The 22,183-nt window shown below is 37.1% G+C and overlaps 2 protein-coding genes across 6 annotated transcripts in view; both read left to right on the top strand.

The window, feature by feature from the left end:
• The window catches only part of LOC114140903 (uncharacterized), a 1,158,965-nt gene that overhangs the window by 466,836 nt on the left and 669,946 nt on the right, over nucleotides 1–22,183 (top strand).
• The window catches only part of LOC114140911 (neural cell adhesion molecule 2), a 287,272-nt gene that overhangs the window by 24,159 nt on the left and 240,930 nt on the right, over nucleotides 1–22,183 (top strand). The gene's annotated exons all lie outside the window — the stretch shown is intronic.

The raw sequence follows: 22,183 nt of genomic DNA, 5'->3' as shown, positions 1-22,183 counted from the left end.
AGGAGCAGTGTAGCCATGTAATGGTATTACACTAATCTACTATAAATATGGTACCTGTAATCATCTCTGCAATGGTGTAGATAGCTTGGTAATCACATTAGGAGGAGACAAAAATAATCACTGTTGGGTTAGAGATTTCAGGACTTTTGGCATGAAATGAAAGCTGAAAACTAAGAGGTTAGATAAAGTTAGCACAAATCTTGTTTGTTCAGTTGCACACTTAAAGGCTGTAGTGGTTTTTATGAACCATTAGTTGCTGTTTTGAATGACAGAGTGACGGCTGACATTTCCCAAACACACGTCGGGTCGGTGTTCATTAGCCGAGCCGCTCATGAATCACAACCATCTGGAGCGCCGTCCGCGATACGGAGCCACACGCTCGCCTCACCAAGCTGCCCTCCCACCCGGCACTGCTGGCAGCCGGCCAATCAGATGGCAGATCCCACCAAGCGCCGTCATGGCTGAGCTGGGCTGGGACAGTCTTTTCCTCCAGAAGGTCCATCACACTTTACTGGTTAGCCTGGAAAAGCTAATATGCTAAAAACACTAGACTGCACCAAAATAGTTGTTTAAATAGTTCAACCTCAAACTGAACTGCAAAAACACAAAATCTTGCTAACTAATTTTGTCTAGTTTGTAGTACAAACATCTTAATACACTTTAAATAAACTAAAACTAACTTGCAAATAACTTTTCTGCAAAAATTAGCATCTTGTTTTAAGTTGGAATAACACATTTCCAAAGCATTAACATTACTATTAAAATATGACATCAGTTATCAGTGCAGTGTTACAGTGATAGTATCTAATATTTATAGAACATAATAGAAATATCCTTTATTGTCCCTCAGTGGGGAACTTTTTGTGCAAAGTGACAGGCTGGAGTAAAGAATAAAATACTGAATGGTAACTTTTCAATTCTACGGTCAATTGAGGGGATTAGTACCAAAGTTTGGAAGCTATTCAACCAAATATTAGATGACGATTAATTAGCACACATTGTGATCCTCAAACCTCCTTAGAAAAGTGTAGAAAACTCTTCAGTTTTGACCCAAAGATCATTGAACATATAGGAGATTCACTTCCAGAACAAAAATCAATTACAAGCTAAGACACCTGTGAATTATGATATTATAAAGTGCTGAATATTTATCCTGCATGGTGAGAAACTCAGGTTTGTGAAGTCTGAAGTGGTTTAGCATGTACTATTTCTGTTTGTTATGTATTGTGGTAAAATAATTGTTGAAACATGACACCTGTGCAGATATTCAGACATGCAGTGGCTTTAAAACGTATTAATAACTGTTGGACTTGCTCAGAGTTTGTCTAATAATTGCTGCTTACACCCAGATTTTGCTGTTTTTTTGGAAGAAGAAGCAAAACTGGAAGATGGAGACACCAAAAATATGGAAAACTGAGATCAGAGCAAAAAGTGAGCTGAATAAAAATGGACATATCAATTTTTAAATCTTAAAAATTTTAACAGCACAAACATTGCACAGTTGATCAACTCCATTTTGTAAATTTGGACCTTCTTGGTTGACCTTTGATGACCTCTAGAAACACTTATTGATATATTTAAAATAACAGTGACAAGTTAAACAATTTTGAGTCAGATCCTGATTTGTCTGTAAACATGTGGGGAAACGTTTGTAAGTTTGTGAGCTGGAATTACAAACGTGTTGTTGTGTGAAACACTGATGCAGTATTCATGTGCAGGATGCATATTCAGGTCACCGCCTGTTGCTCCCACTCGCTATGAGTCGACTCTAAATTCATCCACAATTACGGGGGACAAAAAAATAATAGTTCTTCGACGGTGAGTGACACTCGGTTCATCTGGACGCTGAGTTACAACGCAGAGAAGACGAGAAGAGACATCTTCCAGCCATGAGCATATTCTTTCTCCTCTTCTTCCTCCCTGGGGAAATCACTACAGGGACGAGGAAGGAGAAATGTTGTTTTCTTTTCGCTCAAGTGCCCCTCCTCTCCCTCTTCTGTCCACCTGTGCCCTCCTCAGCTGCAGCGTAATAATCTGCCCATCTGCTGTAATCAAACTTCTCCCTCCTCTCCTCCTTCTTCACCTCTTATTCATCGTTCTTCAACACCCTTCCTTTGTTTGACATTGCACCTTGCACCATTTTCACCCTCTTTTTTATTTTTCTTAAACCCACCTCTGATTTCTTTCTGCCTTCACAAGTTATTGATCAACCTAATTGGAGTTGTTGCGGTGTAGTTCGGTTGCAGATGTGGTTGTCGTGACGAAGATACAAAGAGGGGAACGGGGTTGACGGTGCTACTGCTGAGCCGCTGCTTCCTGTCAAAACCAAATCTTTTGTTTTTTTTCTTTGGTTTCCCTCCACAGTCGGCTTTTCTCTCCCCCGCTGTTTGTCCTATTTACCTGTGACTCAGTGTATCCACCCCTGATCCACTTTTTCTCCTTTTCATCTTCTCCTTTCCTCTCGCTTCCTTCCAAACATCTCTTGCCTCGTTGTGGCACATTTTGAACAGACTTGTATTGATATTCAAATAATTCTCCTCCAGGGAAATAAAGGGGAACCATTGTCTCCATCAGTGTTGATGTTTAGACTTTAATTCCCTTTTTTTCTCCATTTTGCATGCAGGAACTGAACGCAGTTCACTGATAGATGTGTTTTCTTTCCCTGTCAACAAGAGTTACTATCTGTAGATTAGCAATACTTTAGCAAATATTTAAACATTTGAAAATGTCTTGAAATAATAAACTAATTTTTTCATCTTTAATATCTGATTGGTTGAATATTTTAGTGTTGCTATGCATTTTCACTCAAAAATCACACTATTATAGGAATGTCCGTTTTTGAATGTTTTTCTACTTCCATTTGGGGTTTTGCTGCATTTAGAATCAAATACTAAAAAAACTATCAAACTTATTATTTGTTTTAGCAATAAGCTAATATTTTTTGTGTTTGGAAAATGAGGCATTTCAAAATCTTCCAGATTATGACATCACAATCCGCAGGCACTACACAAGCACGAGCAGAGCACGTTTGGTTGGCTGTTGGACAATTGTGCATCTGTTTCCAGCCATTTTGAAACATAGAAAGTGTAAACGTTGAGTTAAAGGGGGCGTGGCCAGCAACAGCTTATTTGAATTAAAGTGACAGCGCTCTAAAACTGTTTATTCTGAAAGGAGCTGAAACCTCATTGTCTGAGAATGATTTTGTGTTTCCAAATTCAATAAAACAATTTTATTTATCAGTTGCCTTTAAATTAAAGCTATGCTAAGAGTTGAAGCTAATTTATCCGAAATCTGACCTTTTTTTACCCAAAAATGACAGATTTCTGGTTTTATTATTTTTTATTCATAATAGTCAGTAGGTCTATAACTAACAATTATTGTACCAATTAATTAATCTACTGATTAATCTGATTATATTTAGATTTCTACAGTATTAGACATACAATAAAAGATGCAAAGGAAATAAATAATTATATTCCTTTTTTAAATAATAATAATTTTTATTTTTTTGAATCTGTAGTTGATTCTGCAGGATGCTGGCAACGTTTATTTGTCAGGAATCTTTATTTAAAGTGATTTTTAGTGTTATATTACACCATCAGCCTCTTCTCCTGTTTGTGAAACTTTTCTGTACACGTGTAACTCAATAATAGACGGAGACGCCTGGATTTTTTTCTTGACACTTTAAATCAAAGGCAGGTGTAGGTGCATAATGTGACATGTTTATATAAAGTGTCTGTTTTTGTTGATCCGTGTGTCAGTCAGTTGGTGCAATCACAAGGAGGCTTTACCCTAAGGGAGACAAAAGCTCAGGTTTTATATTGTGTAGGCAGGAAGTGGTGCAGCACAAGGAAAAGTGAATTATTTGATAAAATCTGTTAAATTCATACATGTATAGATGCATTTTTCTGTCGGGTTTAATGTTTTACTGTTTAGTCAGTGACAATTAATTATAAAATATTTTTTAAAAGTTTACTTTAGTATTTGGTAGCATTTTCTTTAAAAGTCTTTTGATTTGGTGAAGCGTTTTGGGTTTTTTTCCACCAGCTTCCCAGAGTAATTTACTGGGATTTTGGACCATTCCCTCTGAAAGAAAGAGTCTTTTCATCAAATCAGAGAACATGTCTCCAAACATTAGGATCTGTCCCCCTGAGCTCATTTTCAATCTGTAATCTCACTTTTTGTTGCTTTTGGAGCGATGGCTTCTTCCTCACTGAACGGCCTTTCAGTGCAGGACATGTTTCACGTTTTCTAGTTCTGATTAGCACAAGAAAGCAGTGCGTTTGAAACCATAACATACATCCATTTAACTGTGACTTAAAACAGTAATGAGAAATAGTTGTGTCTTTTTCTGCAGTGTGTATACATACAGTATCTGTAATAATCATCTCTCTGTTCATCCTGTCTGTGCCGTCTTCAAGTGTTGATTCCTTTGTGAAGTGGGATCATCTGACTTTGCTAAATCCAGCAGATACATAATCAGCCTCTTAGAAAACAGAAAACCCCTCTGATGCATATGCAATGAGGAGAGCGTTCAACACTCTCACAACTCATGCACCTTATGTGACAAACACAAAAAAGCTTTTTCCCTCCCAAACAGCTAATCTCTGTTTTGCTAACAGATTTCTCTGGAAATGATTGTTATCCCAACTGCTATTTGCTCCAGTTGCACCAACCTGACTGTAATCCTAAACAAATCAAGCAAAACATATTTTTTATTTAATATTCTAATCATCCAGTATCTAATTTCTGCAGATTATGGGTTGAATTAACATTTTCAGGACGCTTCCTGCATGAAAAATGAACATTTAGTCCTTGTCGGCCGGTGGGTTCCTCGCCGTTTGAGTGGAAGAAGGTGCATCAGCTCTGGACGAGCCTCACCTTGAGTTTAATTCGTACGAATGCCTCTGAGAAGGCCCTGTCTGCTTGAATCAAAGCATGCACGGCCTCTCGTTGTCCTCCTGCCTCCGGTCATTAGTCTTCCTCGCTCAATTTCACTCGTTTATAACAATCGCTTGAATCCTTCACTTCTTTACTGCGGCACTCCAGCGTCCAGCTTGTGGAGATCAAATTGTAGCGATTATACGAGGTAAAAGTCTTAGGAGTAATAGTTAAAATCAAATGCAACTGGTTGCATTCAGATTTTTACTTGTAAGAAAAGTGCTTGAAATCATTGAAAATACTTGAATTTCATTTAGGTGTTTTTAAGGTCTGTATAAAGTCTTTGATATTCAAACTGGACAGTTCGAAAAAAGCTTTTTCCCGACCAAACTAAATGTTTGGATTCAGGTTAATTTAAATTATTTCTGAATGCCAGAAAACTTTTTTCCCCCATTTTCATTTAAGAATTTTGACATTTAGTTTGAAGTATTAGGCTCAACAAATACAAGAGATGTAAAAATTCCCAATTCAAGCAATTATTTTGATGTTTCAGCTTATATACCATTCCAGAAAAAAACAACATGATTTTTATATTTTTTCTGGAACTGTTAGAATTTTTTTTGTAGATTTCTTTGTTTAGATTGTTCAAGCATTTAAAGGAATTTACTCTAACAAGATTTGTTTGAAATGTTTAAATGTTTAAATCACTTCTTGATAATCTAATATTTTATAGATTAAACTAAATGATTGAAATTGGAGGATTTTGTATTAATTAGTGCTTTGTGACATTTCATTTTGTTATATTTTTGTTTACTTTCTATGCCACAAAGAAACTAACTGAAACTGTCTTTTTTTATTGTTTTAAGTAGAAAAATTGTATAAAGAGATGAGACTTTTTGAGCAGTGTTGATAACAGGATGCTGTACAAAGAGAACTGGCTGTATCAGCTGCAATTCGCCCTTCAGTTTAATAATATATCAAAAAGTCTGCAAAGAAAAAATGTGTCACACCAGAACAACAAATAACTATCCGAAATGCTTTCACATCAAAGAATATCTGCAGCACATTTTCCCCCAGGTATCAACTTTTCTTTTTGAGAGTGAGAATCCGACATAAATAATCCCATTGCTTTGTTCTGTTATTTCTCAGCGATACCCTCAGTATTATTTAAGCTTGAGCTCTTTGATTTCCCGCCCTACTTCTCCTGTCTGCAGGCAGGCAGATGGAAGCCACTTTAATTTATTTGAACTCTTAACAATTTGTCTCTTCTAAAACGACTTTACTGGATCTAAAGTCGTGACTTACTGTACCGAACAAAGCGAAGTCAGTCGTCCAGGGATTTCGCTACACACTTGTACTTTAACACACTGTGACGCCGTCGCTGCTCCGTCTGCCGGCCGCTCGGCTATCCCCCCGGACCGCGGTCCGGTATCTCGCTCAAGGGCACCTCCACAATACATGTGAGGGGAGCGGAAAGCCTTTCTCACTCAATTTCCTCATACAGATCTGCTCAGCTGGACTGGAGAGTGTGACCTTGGAGTAACAAGCTCCCTGTTGAACCTGCAGCGTCCCCAGACTGGGACGGCAGGGTTCACACGAAGGACATCCCACATGTGGGGATACATGTGTGCTCCTTACAGGAAGTGGTCTAAATAAATCCCTGGGTACTGAGCCGTTAACCCCCAATGGACCCGTCATGTTTTACCCCAAAACCTGAAACGCAACGTTTGCCACTAATTAGTTCGGTTCTCACCATACATCATGATAGTCATTCATTTTTGCATTTTTAACCTCTTAAGTGGCAGTTTTTGTTAGATAAAACACAAATATTTAATATATGCTTATGCTTAATTGATTTAGATCACCATATATCATGGTATTACATGCAATAACAATTTTATTTCAATTTGTAACCTCTTAAATGTCAGTTTTATATATTCATAAGACTGAAAAGTGTAAAATTTTTATTTTTATTGTTTTTGTGAAACACAAACAATTATTTAATTTCTTCAAGTGCCAGAAAAATGTAATATTTAATATACCTTTTTTTGCAAATCATCGTCAAAACTTTTTTTTTTTTTTAATTCTGAATATTTCTGCTAGATTATTCATCCAAAATGGAAGATTAACGCTAAATAAAAACACATTTGTGAGGGATTTTAACATCATGAAATTAAAAAAAAAATTAAAAACTGAATTCATATTTTGAAAATGTTCCAAAAATCCACCTCCAATGGCAGTTGGTGGCATAATAAATACAAAAATAACTCAGATTGCCCTTTTTGATTTAGGGTGAAAAAAGGGAAACTACACAACCTGGCCAAATATTATATACAAATTTGATAAAACATAACTTGTTCAGTGACGATAAAGGTGAAAATGATCAGATTTTTCTTCCGGTCTCCTATAAAATGTGAACATCCAGATTATTTTTAAACCTCTATTCATCTACTGGTTGTGGAAATTAAAACAAGAAATGTTAGAAGAAATTGACAATATTGAACCAAATTGTAGCTATTAGCCAACTTACTTCTGCAGTCGCTTTGCAGCAGAAATTAGGAATATAATTGAAAATGGTCAATAAAAAAAACCAACAATAATATAGCAACACAATCACATAAGGATTCAAAAGATTTATTCTCACCATTTACTGGAATATAAGAGTTCTCCTAAAAGAGTAGCCAGACAGATTTGTGTTAATTTAGATAAATTGATGCATTTCTTTAAGTAAATTGGCAGCCATATTGAGTTTGTCACTTTAAGTTTGTCTATGTTGGGTGAGAAAGTTGATCCACAGGATAATCTGAGATTTAAAGGTTATGATTGACTCACCTGCCATTCAGTTGGGGTTTGAAATGTTCTCCGTTTGTTATTTTTAACCCAGTTCTCATTTCCTTTGGTTTGGGTTAAGAGGCGTGCGAGACTAAAATCTTGTCACCTTCTTCGTCTGCAATGTCTCCATTTCTATTTTCTGACTCTTCAAGCTGCGACTACAATCTGCTGCTGTCTACTGGAGGCTCTGAGGGGTTTTATTGAAGCTCACCTTCACTAGCTGTCACTATGCTGTGCAGCAGCGGCTTGCTGAAGGATCTGCTCTAAAATGTGACGCATTTTCCACTACGGCTGTAAAGTAATTGCCACTAACCCTGATAACTCCCTAAAAGCTGCAGTCAAGCATTTGTGTTGCAGGGAGTTCGTGTTTTATATCGCAGAGGAGGGACTTTGCCTCCACTGTGAAAGTGTTTTTCAACCTGTTTAAGCATCTCAATCAAACTGGTGTCTGGACTTTGACTAAGCCACTACAAAACCTCCTTATTTTTTGCATTAGATTGTTTAGCAATTTTCATCTTTTTTTATTTTGGCGGTGTAATAGTAATAAAAGTTTGGCTCTGGCTAATGTCTTTCTGGTTTAAATTTTTGTTGGACTTTTTAAAACTGTTTTATTTATTTACACACAGACAATGTACAACACTTCATTAACCTTTTAAAGTGGCAGTATTATATAAAGTTTACTTTCTGAGCTTTACATCATGTTATAATGTTATTCTCTCCTCAAAAACATACCTGGAGCTTTGCTATAATTTTTTCATGCTTGTTTGAGAAATCCTTCAATCTCTATGGCAACCATTCAGTTATAGAAAATGCCTTGTTGGACTTAGCTCCGCCTTCAAGGCGCAGCTCCTCCTTGGAGTTGCAGTTCCACCACATGGGGCGCCCTTTCCCTGCGTCCCCACTTACAGCTCCTTCAGACTAGCCAGCAGCGATTAGCAAACACCTTTTGAGCTCATTATAAGAGCTACTTCTCAGTGCAGCTCTGGTAAAAACGTTAACAGAGGAGCCATGTTGTGATGACTTCCTGAAGTTTCAGAAAGAGCAGAAGCTTTTAAAGAGACAGAGGCCCAATTACAAAGTCAAATTTCTTTTAAGTTATATTTTTACTTAAGTTAACGTAGTTACTGGCCTGCAAAAACACAATACTGCCCCTTTGGACAGAGAAATAGCAAAAAACACTAATTTCGACTTGCAGTTTAATTAATTTTAATAGATATTATTTCAAAATCCAGTGTGTCTGTTGGCACAAACGTTACCTTTTCATTCTGCCAGAAAAAGCTTGAATACATTTTTCTTAGATGAAGTAAGTTGGTCCAGAATACAAAGAGAGATGGACGTTTTCCTCAGGAACTCTCTTTCTTCTCCTCACCTACATTTCCAGTTGTCAGTTTGTCTCCCTGCTTGTTTTGTCTTCATCTTTGATCCGTCTCCACGTTGTTTTATGTCCCACCGGACCCCCGGCAGGTAGGAGATCACACGTCTCCAGCACAGATGGCCTCCTCTCCACCTTGGAGGGGGAAGCTGTCCTGATAGCTCAAGGCTATCAGGGATTCTGTGTTTGGCGCTGAAACGTGCCTTTCCCCCTCATCGATGGGAGAAAGACGGGCGGATGTTGTGTGATGCTACTTCCTGGTTGCTCTGCCTTTTCATCTCTTTTGTTTTTTTGTCTCGTTGGAGCAAGAGGGGAAAGCAGTAGGAGGAAAGGCTTACAGATTTGACAGGAAAGTGTGACTCTGACAGGAACTCGGCTCGGTGAAACGGCTGAGAAAGTGTTCCCCGGCTCGTTGGCGCTGCAGGAACAGTGACACGTTTGGCTCAAAAACACCTTCCTCACAGGGGAAGAACGCCCATTTGTAACCTGCTCTGCACTTTTGAGGAAGAAAAGAGCTTTTAGTGTGGAGATTCAAAACTTTGTGCTGCAGAAACAACTGTTGTGACTACGCAGGACTTTGACTGGGCCATTGCAACTAGGCCTGTGAAGAAAACAAATTTTGCTGGATGATAAATTGTCCCAGAAGTTATCGCCATAAATGATGATATTGTCGTTTTGAGACCATTTTCAAGTAATATAACAATAGTGGCATAATAATGCAAGAAAACATTCTCAAAGATCAATAACACTGAAACTGGAGGACATTTTAAATATCCACAATAAGTAAACAACAGAAACAACAAATAAAATTAATTATTAAGTTTTTGTAAACAAAATTAAAAAAAGGAGACAAAATCATCAGACTGAAAACTTTTATCATCCAGTTTTTGGTAGAAAGAGAGAAAAACGATAAATCATGCAAATGTGAATTATTGAGTTCTTTAATTTATCATGCAATTTATTGATTTATTGATTATTGTGACAAGTCAATTGTTTACTTTTTCAGCTGTTCTGTTTTAGATTTACTTGTTTGGACAGAAAGCTTAATATGTGATAATCAACTAGACTTTTTCCCAGATCATCACCCCTCCTCTGCCATGTCTGACAGTTGAAATGAAATATTTTGGGTTAATATTTGGTTCTGTTTTCATTAATTTATTTAATAAATTAGGTGACAGTTATTTAGATGCACATTTTAAAATCTTTAAAAGTTTTTGAAGCTGTCAAACAATCCATACATGTTGAATCTGTGAAGAATCTTAATGTAAATATGCTAACTTTAGCAGCTGGAAGTGTCTGAAATGAAACATTTTAGATTCTTTTTTAAAATTTCTGTTTGGAAACGTCGGCATTATGTTCACATATTTATAGTTTACGTAACGTTTTCTGATGTTCATGGCTTGGACAACCCCATAAAGACATCCTGTTGTGTTGACTTTGAGTGGGAAGGACAGAGCTGCCTTTCTTCATCCCTTTGAGCTTTTTTTTGTATAAAACAGATCCCATTTGTAGTTTTGTTGATCAAGCCCATTTTTTGACACCTAAAATCATGACATGTCCTCCTGGAAAGTGGAAATGAAATCCACACTGTAGGGGGAGAAGAAGAAAGACCCGACAGATCAACACCCTGCTGGTAATCAAACCCTTCAGCCACACAGCGTACCATTAGTGCTGACTTTGATTTTCTCTCAGCTTCTCATCAGCCGTTATTTTTAACCAAATCCTCTTACAGGACGTGTGCGTTTCATTTCTGCTGCAACTTGCTGGTTTCTTCAAGGAAAACATCAAGGCTGTGTCACCGGCTCAGCTCTTTTGATTTGACTGTTTTCCTCTTGGTTGCTCCGACTTTCTTAAAATGTGCAAATCTGATAAGATGTTCAATCATCTAACACGGATGTGTCCGAAGTCGGCCCTCAGAACAGTTTTGGATTATTCAAGAATATGTTTTTACTGATCTTAAATCTTTAAACAGAAAATGTAAAGTGCAACACAAAGTATTCATCTCATCCAGGTTTCTGCTTTCATATTTATGTAACTCATTAATAATAGGTACCAAAATAATCCAGTGGCTTCTACTAAAATTCAAGCTTGGATCCGTTTAGAAAAAAATAAAACAAAATCTTGTTCTTGTTGCTGATAAAAGACGGAAATAAATCCAGAAAAATGTAGGACATGCTGTTGTTTTCTGTTAAACAGGGAAAACCTGCTTCACCCTTTATGACAAATGTCCATTGTACAAAGTTCTTTAAATGTCCTGTGAGTAAATATATTTCTCCATAACTACTGGAACTTTCAATATCTAGCAAGTTATTTTCACAATTTACCGTCTATTGAAAGAGTGTTTCATCAGATTAATTTCATTACGGTGGGGGTTAAATTACCGTAATAACCAGATATTGGCTGGAAAGCGCAACGTCTCATCTTTCAGAAACTGATTTCATTTTTCAGATAGCGCAAAGTTTGGTGGAGTTCTGGTACTGCAAATCTGACTGGACCTTCGCTGATATGTTAAGTCTAGAAGGGATAAACTCATACATTTGTCTTTGCTTATTTCAATGAAATATTATGAGTTGAGTTTATAATTTATTTAGCGGGTAAAAATAAAAAATAAAGTAGTTTATACAATTACAGTTATAAAGAAAAATGGTAAAAATGGGTAGTTTCAATTTGACATTATGGCCCAAGCTGCAAAACGTTTTGAAAAACCTGCAAACAATGAATGAAAGTGTTTTTCATGAAGGAGTTGATTAGTATCAAAGCTCTTGTTTTAACGTTTAATTGAAATGTAAGCCTTTGTGTTTTCCAAGCTCATAACTTTCTAATGGACTCTGCCAGTCGAGTCCAGTCAGACTCTCACAAAGCCGGTTTTATGTGACGTCGTCCGCCGCGACTTTATACGGACGCCGTAAATATCGCTGACAGGCGGGACTCGCTCCGAAGCAGCGACGTCCTTTACTCATTTTTATTTTATCACCATTATTTTATTGGGTCTTATCATAAAACAGCATAAAAGATGTGCAGCATTTATTTTAGAAATGACAATCTCCAACTGGTGTTGATAAACATGAAAGCCGTCAGTTAAAGTTGAGGCTTGATAATCGCCGTCGTTATGTCAGATAAAAGATTTTGATTGGCTCCGTTTGGGGGAAAAAAACAACTATATCCACGCTAGTGGCTCTTCTAATATATTTTATCTGCTAGAACTTGCAGAATATATTTTTTTGTTATTGTTTCTTACATTTAAAAATAAATATTAACAGTTTATAGTTTAGGGAAATAAGTCAAGTTTTTGCTGTAAAAAGTAAAACATTTAATTATGTAAAACCAAAAATAATGCGAAAAGGTCGTAAAATAAATTCAGCAGAATTTTTCACATGAAAACAATTCAGAAGAACCAAAACTTGAATTTTAAACGTCTATTGAGAGGCTAAAAATTTCCCAGATTAAGAAATAATTGTTTACATATAGGAGCTTGTTTCAAGTCAATAATCCATTAATATTGATGAAAATATTACTTGTTCCACTAGCGAATTATTTCACTAAGACCTTTTTCCCTTATAAGTGACATAATCTAGTACGTTTTCATCAATATTAACAAATTAACTTAAAACAAGCTCATATTTCTTGCTGAAAAGTTATTTGCTTGTTAGCTTTATCTTATTTCAAGCGTATTAAAATATTTGCAGTAGAAACTAAACCAAAAATATTTGATAAGATTTTGTTTTGCAGTGTTTTCTTGTTGTCATCTGCAGATTTTTGAAGATAAATGTGACTCCTCAATGTCATGATTTCCAGTTTTTTCCCATTTGAAGAATATAAATAAGATGTTGCATCTTATTTATATGACTTAAGGTGTATACTACTAAGTGGAATGGTAATAGGAATTGTTAGCTTATAATTTTAACTGTGGATTATTCTCTGTTGGCGTTTCTTTGGGTAACTTTTCTGTAAAAAAAAATTCAAGGAGGTGATTGTAGCTGAATCCATCCTCTCTGGCATCTTTTCCTTCACCTTAAGTCGTTTAGTTTGTAAAGCTAACATGAGGATCCTCGCGTAGACACACTTGACCTCCGTCCTGTCTGTCCCTCCTTCAAATAGAGACACAAACGCTTGGCGGGCGGCGCCTGCAGAAGAGCGTGAAGTGTCGGAAGTCAAACGCCTCACTCACCTTGGGAGGAAACGCTCGCGCTCATTCGAGCTTGAGGGTCGCCACGGTTAGCTATCCTCAATCCAGCTCTGACCCAGGCCTCATTCTGGCGCCTCTGCAGCCGGTCAGATTTGCATCAAGCAGACCGGCGTGGTTCAGAGATGCAAACGTAGCGGCGTGCAGGCATGCATATTTATCTGGGGCGGTAGGAGGGGGGGGTGCTGACCCAGAGGAAGCTGCTCTCTGAGCGCTGCGTGTGATTTATGACCTCATTTGCATTTTAAATGTTTTATTTTTACATAAGAGGTGATGTACATTTAGTGGAACTATTAAAAAATGAGGGAATCTGAGCGCCATCCCACTGACACGGTGGATATCAACATAATTGATTATAAAATTATTTTAAAACCTTAAAATATATCACATGCAATAATAAATGCTGAGAAAACCAAGAAAATGCATAAATATTGCTCTAATTGTGAACTTTTGAATAGATTTATGGAAAGGTTTCAGTGTCCTAGTCAAACTCCGGACCAAAATATGATTGAAACAGCTGGAAATCCCCTCAAATAAAAACTATTCTGCACTACAAAAACAAAATCTTAAATATTTTTGATCTACTTTCCTTTGGAAATATTTTTTCTACACTTGAAAAATAACCTTCAAATAATATATAGGAGCTTGTTTAAAGTCAATAAATCCTTAAAATTGATGTAAAAGTCTTAGTTTCACTGAAATATTATTTTACTTATAACATGGGAAAATTTCAAGTACTATTTCATCACTATAAGGAATTTTATACTTAAAAGAAGCTCCTGTATCTTACTGAAAAGTTACTTGTAAGTTAGTTTTCTCTACAAGTGTAATAAGATATTTGCACTAAAAACTACACAAAATCATTGCATCAAAGCCTCAGTCATTAGAATATAAATCGTTGTCATTATATTCCTTTTGGATATAAATTTAGTTTGATTTTGTTTCAATTGTTTCTGTTGCGTCTCACAGTTAGCGCTGTCAACACATTTGATTTCATTTCATGCAGTCGTGTCTCTCCTTCTGTTGCAGTCGGCCAACTTTCAAGGCCGTCGTTCTTTTCAACCATTTATTTGCGTTCGCTCGACTTTGACATGAAAAGAAGCAAAGTTTCATGATGAAGTTGCCAACAGCTGGCAACAACCCGGTGTGTGATGAAGTGGGAGGACAAGCGAAAAAAAAAAAAATCAGCCTCGCTGACTGACTCGGGCCGGTTCTAACATTCATCTGCTTCTCCACAAAGTGTTTCACTCTGCTGCTGTCGGCTGAGTGATCTGCCTCGGCGTCTCCTTATTGACAGCCAGCTTTTGTCTGCAGCGAGACGAAGAATTCGGTGACACCCGCCGCATCAACACGCTCAAGAGTAGCGCGAGGAAAGGACTTGAAAAGGCAGGATTAGTTGAATGCTTTACAGCCAGATGCTGCGTCGAGTCCTGTGGGTTCAGAAACAATGACAGAATAATAAATTTGAAATAAACTCCCAATTATTACTGCAAAAAAGTGCGGGAATTTGTTAATTCTTCATGAATTTCCACGACAATTCGCAAGAAACTAGAGGGACTGATTGATGTAATTTGGCAGTAAACTGACAAAACCTGAATTAATTTGATTCCTAGCGTAATATTTAAGCACAAGTCTAGAATTTAGAGGGCCATATAGAAAGCTAGGGCGGGCCAGATTTGGCCCACAGGCCTCGAGTTTAACACATGTGACTTATAACATAAAAATCCACAAGAAAACTACTTTTAGATGGCTGTCCACTGCAGTGAAAGGGTTAAGAAATTGCGCACCGGGCCATTTTGAATCAAGTTATATTTATATTTATTGGGTGTTGATGTAAAATCTGACTCACCTCACTGTAACCAAATCTACTTAATGGTATAAATCAAGTTGATTGATTGATTGGAGACAGAAAACGTAGTGAGAAAACATCTTTACATAAAATATTATGCAGTAATTTCATTTTAAAGCATTGCTTCCTCTTACATACTGAATTGTATCGTCTGGTTTCTCCTTTTCTTGACCAAAATGGACAAACGCGCTCGCTCACCCATAAAGACCATTTAATGATCTGGGATCAGCAGTTCACAGCCAGCCAGTGTAATTATGTGCGTCTTACATTTTATGTGACAGGAAGAACAATGACTAATTCCTGTATTGCTTTAGCTGCAGTTAGCAGGCTGAATGTCTAAGTAGCCATTAATGAGACCTTTCACCTGAAGCAGAGAAAATAGAGAAGTTTGTCAGATGCAAAATCTTCAAATTGTGGATTATTTCTATTAATGCTGCAAGCACCTGCATGCTGAGTTTTATAATGATACCAATGAAAAGAAAAAATGGACTGCTGTGATTTAAATTATGAGACTTATTGATATCATCCTGACAGCATCCAACAATGTCAATTTCCCGCTCAGGGGTGTGAAAAATGGCGCTCCAGCTGGGAAATGCGTCGCTGTGCTCCATTTTTGTGCTAGAGAAATTGCTGAGAGGACGGATACGTCAGCAACTCGGTGGCGCTCTGACAGGCCGCCAAATTCTGCGGACGTTCAGAGAAGCTTGTTATGGCAGTCAAATAATCAAACCATGAAAGATGCATGCTTGGTGTAGCGCTAATTTAGGCATATACATGCAGAAATGTCAACAACACCATTCCTATCCAGTTCCTGTCAGGATGGAATCACAGGCAGTGCAATAAATCAAGCCAATGAGGTTCTCAGAGCCATATGGCCCTGCTGCCCTCATGATATGATCTGTGGGATATTATTACCCCTAAGCCCTCTGCGTTTGTCTGAAAGGCCTTTTGGTGGTGAGCGGGTGAAGCCAAGGTGGTGCTGACGGGGAGCGCAGACAGGCCAAGGTGACTTTAAGACTACAAATGTGTTGGAAGTCCTCCTCTGACCCACGCAGCATTAATACGCAGCTACTCATTACACTTTGAAACCAGAAAGGTGTGATGAGAAAGGCCTCAGCGTGAATTAGCCCTTCACCGTTGGGATGATTTCTGCAACCTGTGACTCTGGAGTTTGGTGGAACATTATATAGAAAGAGAGCAACATTTCTACTTATAATTGTGTTTCCACTAATTATCAGCATTCAGTTTCCATAATGGAAGTTAAACAAACCTAGAAAGTCGTTTTGTTTGGGAAGGTGTGAACGCGTAGTCGCCCTCTGACACGACGCAAACCTGAAGCTTGGCTCAGTTGAAGTGAACTCTGCTCGCTGTTTGAATTTATATTCTACCTGAAACCGCTCCAAAAGCAGGAAGTGGACTACATCAAAGGGCATTCTGGGTAAATACAACCAAAACAAACATGTTAGCTTAGCGCTAGCAAGAGAAATGGTTTGTGATCTTTTACCAACCACTAAAACCTGACTCTACTGTTCCTGTTTACATTTTGTGAAGAAGGAAGTTGAGCTTAGTGTCTTCTGAGGTTTTTGTGTTGTTTCCTTCAGTGGTTATTGTTGCAGTGCCTCCACAGGTGAGGAGGGGAACAGGTTTTGATTGATACAAAGCAGAGTGAAGGAAAATGTTGGTTCCCAATCGAACAGAGTTTACCAAACTATCAGGTGTGTAAACACCTTAGTACTACAAAATAACCTTCTTTTTCTCAATAGACTGCAGGCGAAAGCATTTTGTGTTTTTATTTTACATTTTTTTGTTCTATTTTTACAAAAGTTTGATTTCTGTCTTTTATCCAAAGCATAAAAATATGCTTGAATTAAAGTTTTGTGACTCTTAAGAAAATGTTTTCAGCAGAAACAAGGGTGAAAACTTTTGATTTTTAAATTGAAAATATCAAAAATATTTGAAGCAAAGATCCAACTCTTCTCTCTTGTTTTTTATTGCGTGAGTTTGACTTTCCCATTGCTCTGATTATTGGTTAGTTCAACAAGTGCAGTCAAACAAATCCACAGCAGAAAAATAAATGATTATTGATGCATGTATAGAGGAAGGATCTCAGTTTGTAACGTAGAAGATTGAATCAGCTTGAGTTGAGTGAGCTACAAAAATCCATCCTGTCTATAAGCTTGTTGAACACATGCACTGATCAATAATTAATGGCTTTGTGAGTAAAAGTTAGGATTCATAACTAATTTAGGGAGCGTTTAAGCATTACAGTTTAATGTTTGATCAATTATTTAGAGATCCTAAGTGAGGAAGCAGCAGCTGTAATGAGCATTTAATTACGAGTTTATCTAACTTGTCAGGTGTGGATTTATGACAGACAGCTGACCAGTGCTATCGTCGTCTTTTTATTTAATTTTTTTCCCTTCTTGGTGTTTCCTGAATTCACTTGCGTGCTTCAGTGTTTTATTCGGACAAACGTGGCTCAACCAAAGTCTCATTCTGACATTTTTCATTCTTACACTTCCAGATGGCTTTCATTGCAACCTTACACTGTGCATGTAGAAAAGGTACAAAACATAAAATTGGCAGCTGGTAGATAAATTTGACAAGCAGTGAGATAAAAAGGCTGTAGTTTAGATGCTAACGGCCAGCTGTCTTACTGCTCATGTTCCCACCCAGGCTTTCTTCAAGTCTTTCCTGTCCAGACCCCTAAATTTGGGAAATCCTGCTGTCATAATGTTCTTTCACAGTGGAAAAAAGCTTCTTAATGAGAGTTTGGTCTCAAACTTTAGCTTGTTTTTTAGCTTCTTGGGTAAAGCATTAACTTCTGCTGCTGAGTTGCAGAAGTTTCTCCTGCGCAGTGATTGAGTGATGGAGAGTTGGAGGTAGTTTTAGCAGTTTGTTCTGGTGCATATTATACATCTTAAGACAAAAAATAATGAGTTTTGTTCTTAATTCACACTTCTTCTGTGTTTTACACCGACTAGTTAGCATAAATATGATATGTCAAAGTTTATTTCAGCTACTAAAGACTTAAGATCTCTGACAGTAGTATATTGTGTCCTGAGTTTGGACCTGCAACACCAACCACAAATAGTACACTTAGTTAAGACAGAAAAAAAATAACTTGAATACGAATTAAGTTGTTACATTAAAACACAAACCTAATCCAATCACCATGTATTTTGGTTTCACTGAGTGAGACTGAGAACAGGCACAAGGGGAAGAGCACAAGCTTGTTTATTTAAAATTCAAATACTGAATGACTTGATCTGAATTGTTCCCACTTTCTGCAGTACTTAGCTCAACTCATTCGTATACAGATGACCTTTGACCCACTAAAAATGGTGGAAAAGGCAGAAAAATCTTCTTTAAAATCCTTTATGAACACAGGAAAAAATGTTTTGGTCATTTTTGTTACATTAACACATTCACAGACACAAACTATTTGTTGTTTTAAGCTGTTTAAGCTTAAACCATGTTATCACTGAACCTTAATAGACAACAGAACCTCTGATTAATACAACAGGAACATTTAGTACGTCAAAATAAAACCAGAAAATAAATTTAAAAAGGCTTACTTAAGGGTGAAACCAGTTCTAGTCACAAAGTAGGATCTCTAGTGATATTGTAAGGTCCCTTCAGTTCCCTATTTTTTGCTATTTTTCAGCTTTTACTGATTTATTTATTTTACCAGGCTTATAGTACACAAAGAGAAATCCTACATTTGTTAAAAACGTACAGAATTTATTTGATACAATAAAGAAAATTACAGTAGTTTAGAGGGAATCCTTGCCCATGTGAGGTTGAGTATTTGTTGCACTTTTTGGAGTTTTATTTTCTTAAAAGGACGCAAAAATATATGTTTTTAGAAAAGTATAAAGTTGTGAGCGATTCCTTCATCTCTCCCTGAAGCAGTTAGTCTTCTCTGTCCAGACCAGACCGTCCTCTAAAAGAAACAAAGAGACGTTTGCCTTGAACTCTCTCTGAACCTTGCAATCCACCGCTGACATTTTGCACAGCCCTCGCCTGGTAATACACACACAGAGACACATTTTTGCACTCAATTTCCTCCTCACAACTGTGAATGAATCACATCATTGCACATGTTTCCCTCACACACTCGCTGGCTCACTCGCTGGTGTTAACCCGTGTTTCAGAGGATCCTGATGCGAGGGCCGAGAGACGCGCTAATAGGTTCCGGTGGGTTGCCTGTGTCCGCTGCCTTTGACCATCACTTAGTGCGATCAGGAGTGACAGTCCGCCCTGGTGGCCCCATTGCCTCTGTGATGGAGAAGGTCAGTGCAGGACAGGTGTCTGTCACTGCTGTTCAATTATAAAAATGATGTTGGCGGCATTAAAGAGGAGATATGATAAACCGCTGACCCCTGCCTTCATACACACGGGCAGAAATTAGCATTTACAAGGCAAAGCTGCATTTTGAGCAGAAGTCTTTAATGAAAGTGTGTACAGGCGACTCCAGCTTCTCTCGGTGTCATAACCGCTTTGATCTGCTCCTCTCAGATGGCTCTGATGAAGGCTCCACAATGGCCCTGATTGTTGATGATCAGTGCCAGTGATTCAATTATCGGCTGCAGCTTGCACTGCGAATGTGTAATCTAAAGCACATCAGTGGCAACACGCAGAGCTAACAAGAGCTGCTGATGACGGGACAGACTTCAGAGCACTTCCAGAAACTTGGGGACTTTTCAGAGAGCATGCCAAAGCAGGGAGATTTCTATTGATTAGTTAATGCAAAATGGCACAAATCAAGGCCTCACAGTCCCTGTTTTATGGTTTTTGTGCAGTAAAAAAAGGTGGTGGATATTTTCAGAACTGTTTCATTTAATAAATGCTGGGGAAAAAATAGCTTCTTGATCAGTTTGCAACCATTTAGTAGTGGCTTTTTTATACCCATATGTTGCCATTTTGTGCCAAGGAATTCACATTTACTTTTTTTAAGTTAAGTATATTCATCAAAATTCATTTTATTTTTTATGACAGACTGTTTTAATTTAATATGATCCCAGTTTGGACCAGGAAATATGAGATAATGAACTCTGATCAAACCATCATGGCTTCCTGCTTGTAGATATACTAAAATAAAAAACTAATTTTCCCTGCTGAAAATTATGAGCAAATTCTAGAAAAGGACTTTAAAGCAGATACTAAGCATCGCTCTGGCAGGTAGAAATTGACTTATGGTGAGAATTAAATGTCCTCTTCATATTCTACCTAAAAGAGTTGGTTTGCAAAAATACTAAAACTACAAAAGATACAAAATAATAAAGGTGGAAAATTAGCATTTCTCATTTTTTTCTTAGATGATTCTATGCTTTTACAGCTATGTCATTGTCTAAATGTTAGCATAGTGATATATTGGCCTTTGTTTGCCTAAATTAGAGAAATGTCCACTGTGAATGCCTAAAAAAGTCAAACATTCAACTTCTTTTTTACCAACTTCCTGTAACAACTAGCTTCTGTGCTAAAATGCTAATAATCAGAACAAATTTAGTTGTTATTTTTTATGTTGTATTTTATAATAATTCTACTACTGATTGGTTTTGTACAATTACTTGCTTGTGGAAAATACATAATTTGCTGCTGCTTGTGTAAATCCAACATGCTAGCATAGCGCTATGCTAACCTAAAAACAAGGCCAGTATTTCAGCCTTTCCTGGATGTTCAGTGACATTTTTGATCTGAACTTTTTGTCTTTATTTAGGCGTTTAAATATATTACACATTTTACATTTACATTACACTTGCTAATTTTTTTAACCACTTTAGACGTTGTGTTAATTGGCGTTAAATGGAAAACAAAATCATAGTCTCTCTCCTTTTTTCTTTGAAGCAAAGTTTTGATGTCGTGAAACTCTATATACAGCTGTCAGATGTAGATGTTACAAAAAGCTCAATGTTTGCATAAAAAGCAATTTGCATCTCTATTACTGGGAAGTATATAATCCAGCAGGAGAAAAAAGTTCACTTTTGGAGATGGTAACTCGACTATCATCATGTAGGAATGAATAGGATTTGATTATTTTTCTCAGAGAGGTTCTTATCCCTTTATTTGTTAGCAGATTTTCTGAAAGCTGCTTGAATAGAGAAAGAAAACTGCTGCAATTTCCATCCTATATATGTAACGTCTGAGCAGAATAGAAACATGCATCTGACTCGGTCTTCTATAGATCCATTATTGCCTTTTCCTCCTTTATGGCTTTCTTTGCATCCAGTGATGCTATTTTCCACTTTTAATGGTTCATTCTTTAGATTCTTTCCCTCTTACTGTACTATTTTCATGTTTTGCATATGCATTATGAGAAATCCAGTTTCAAGACATTATAAAAGCATAAACAGAAACTATAAATGCCAGCAGATATGTTCATCATAAGATGGTGTAATTTAACTTTTATCTGTAAAGTGGAGAAAATGTTTACAGCTGATTAGTTAATAAATCACCCTAATAGAATTCATAAAATATTCACTTTACTCAATTTATTTCACATCTTGTTCCTACTTTTCTAACTTCCTGTGGCAAATAAACGGTGCTACAGTGCTAATGCTAACTTGTACAAAACAAGATAAGTTTTAGTTTTGGCTGCTTTCATTTCCATTTGTTTCATGGTTTGCAAAATCCTGCAGCTAATAAGCAGGGAATCTATTTATTTGCTGCTTCTTGCGTCACTGGTTTGTTTATATTCACGTGACTTCTCCTTCACTGATGATCATTTTTACAAGCCTTGCTGCCCTTATGGGAGTTTTGCATAACAAACAGAAGACAGTTGGATCAAAACAACCTAATGTTCATATGGAAATCCAATAATAATTCTCCCCATCCCTGCTGCACTGGATAATGTGTCATGTTTTTATTTCTGCCTTGGATTTGATTCAGATCTGACTTTGTGCTCGGCATACGGAGATAGCTTTGTGAATCCTAGTTAAATAATCCCATATGTCACTCTGAAGTCTGTGTTTTTTTTAAATTAAAACTGACGTAAATAAACATGGTTTATAGTTTTAGATCTTGTTGGGTGAGAGTGATGAGGATTTACCAGAGCTGAGGTTAA

The sequence above is a fragment of the Xiphophorus couchianus genome, chromosome 24, assembly GCF_001444195.1.
Source record: "Xiphophorus couchianus chromosome 24, X_couchianus-1.0, whole genome shotgun sequence".
Taxonomy (NCBI): Eukaryota; Metazoa; Chordata; class Actinopteri; order Cyprinodontiformes; family Poeciliidae; genus Xiphophorus; species Xiphophorus couchianus.
The sequence above is the reverse complement of the archived record's forward strand: the minus strand, read 5'-3'. Positions and strand labels throughout refer to the sequence as shown.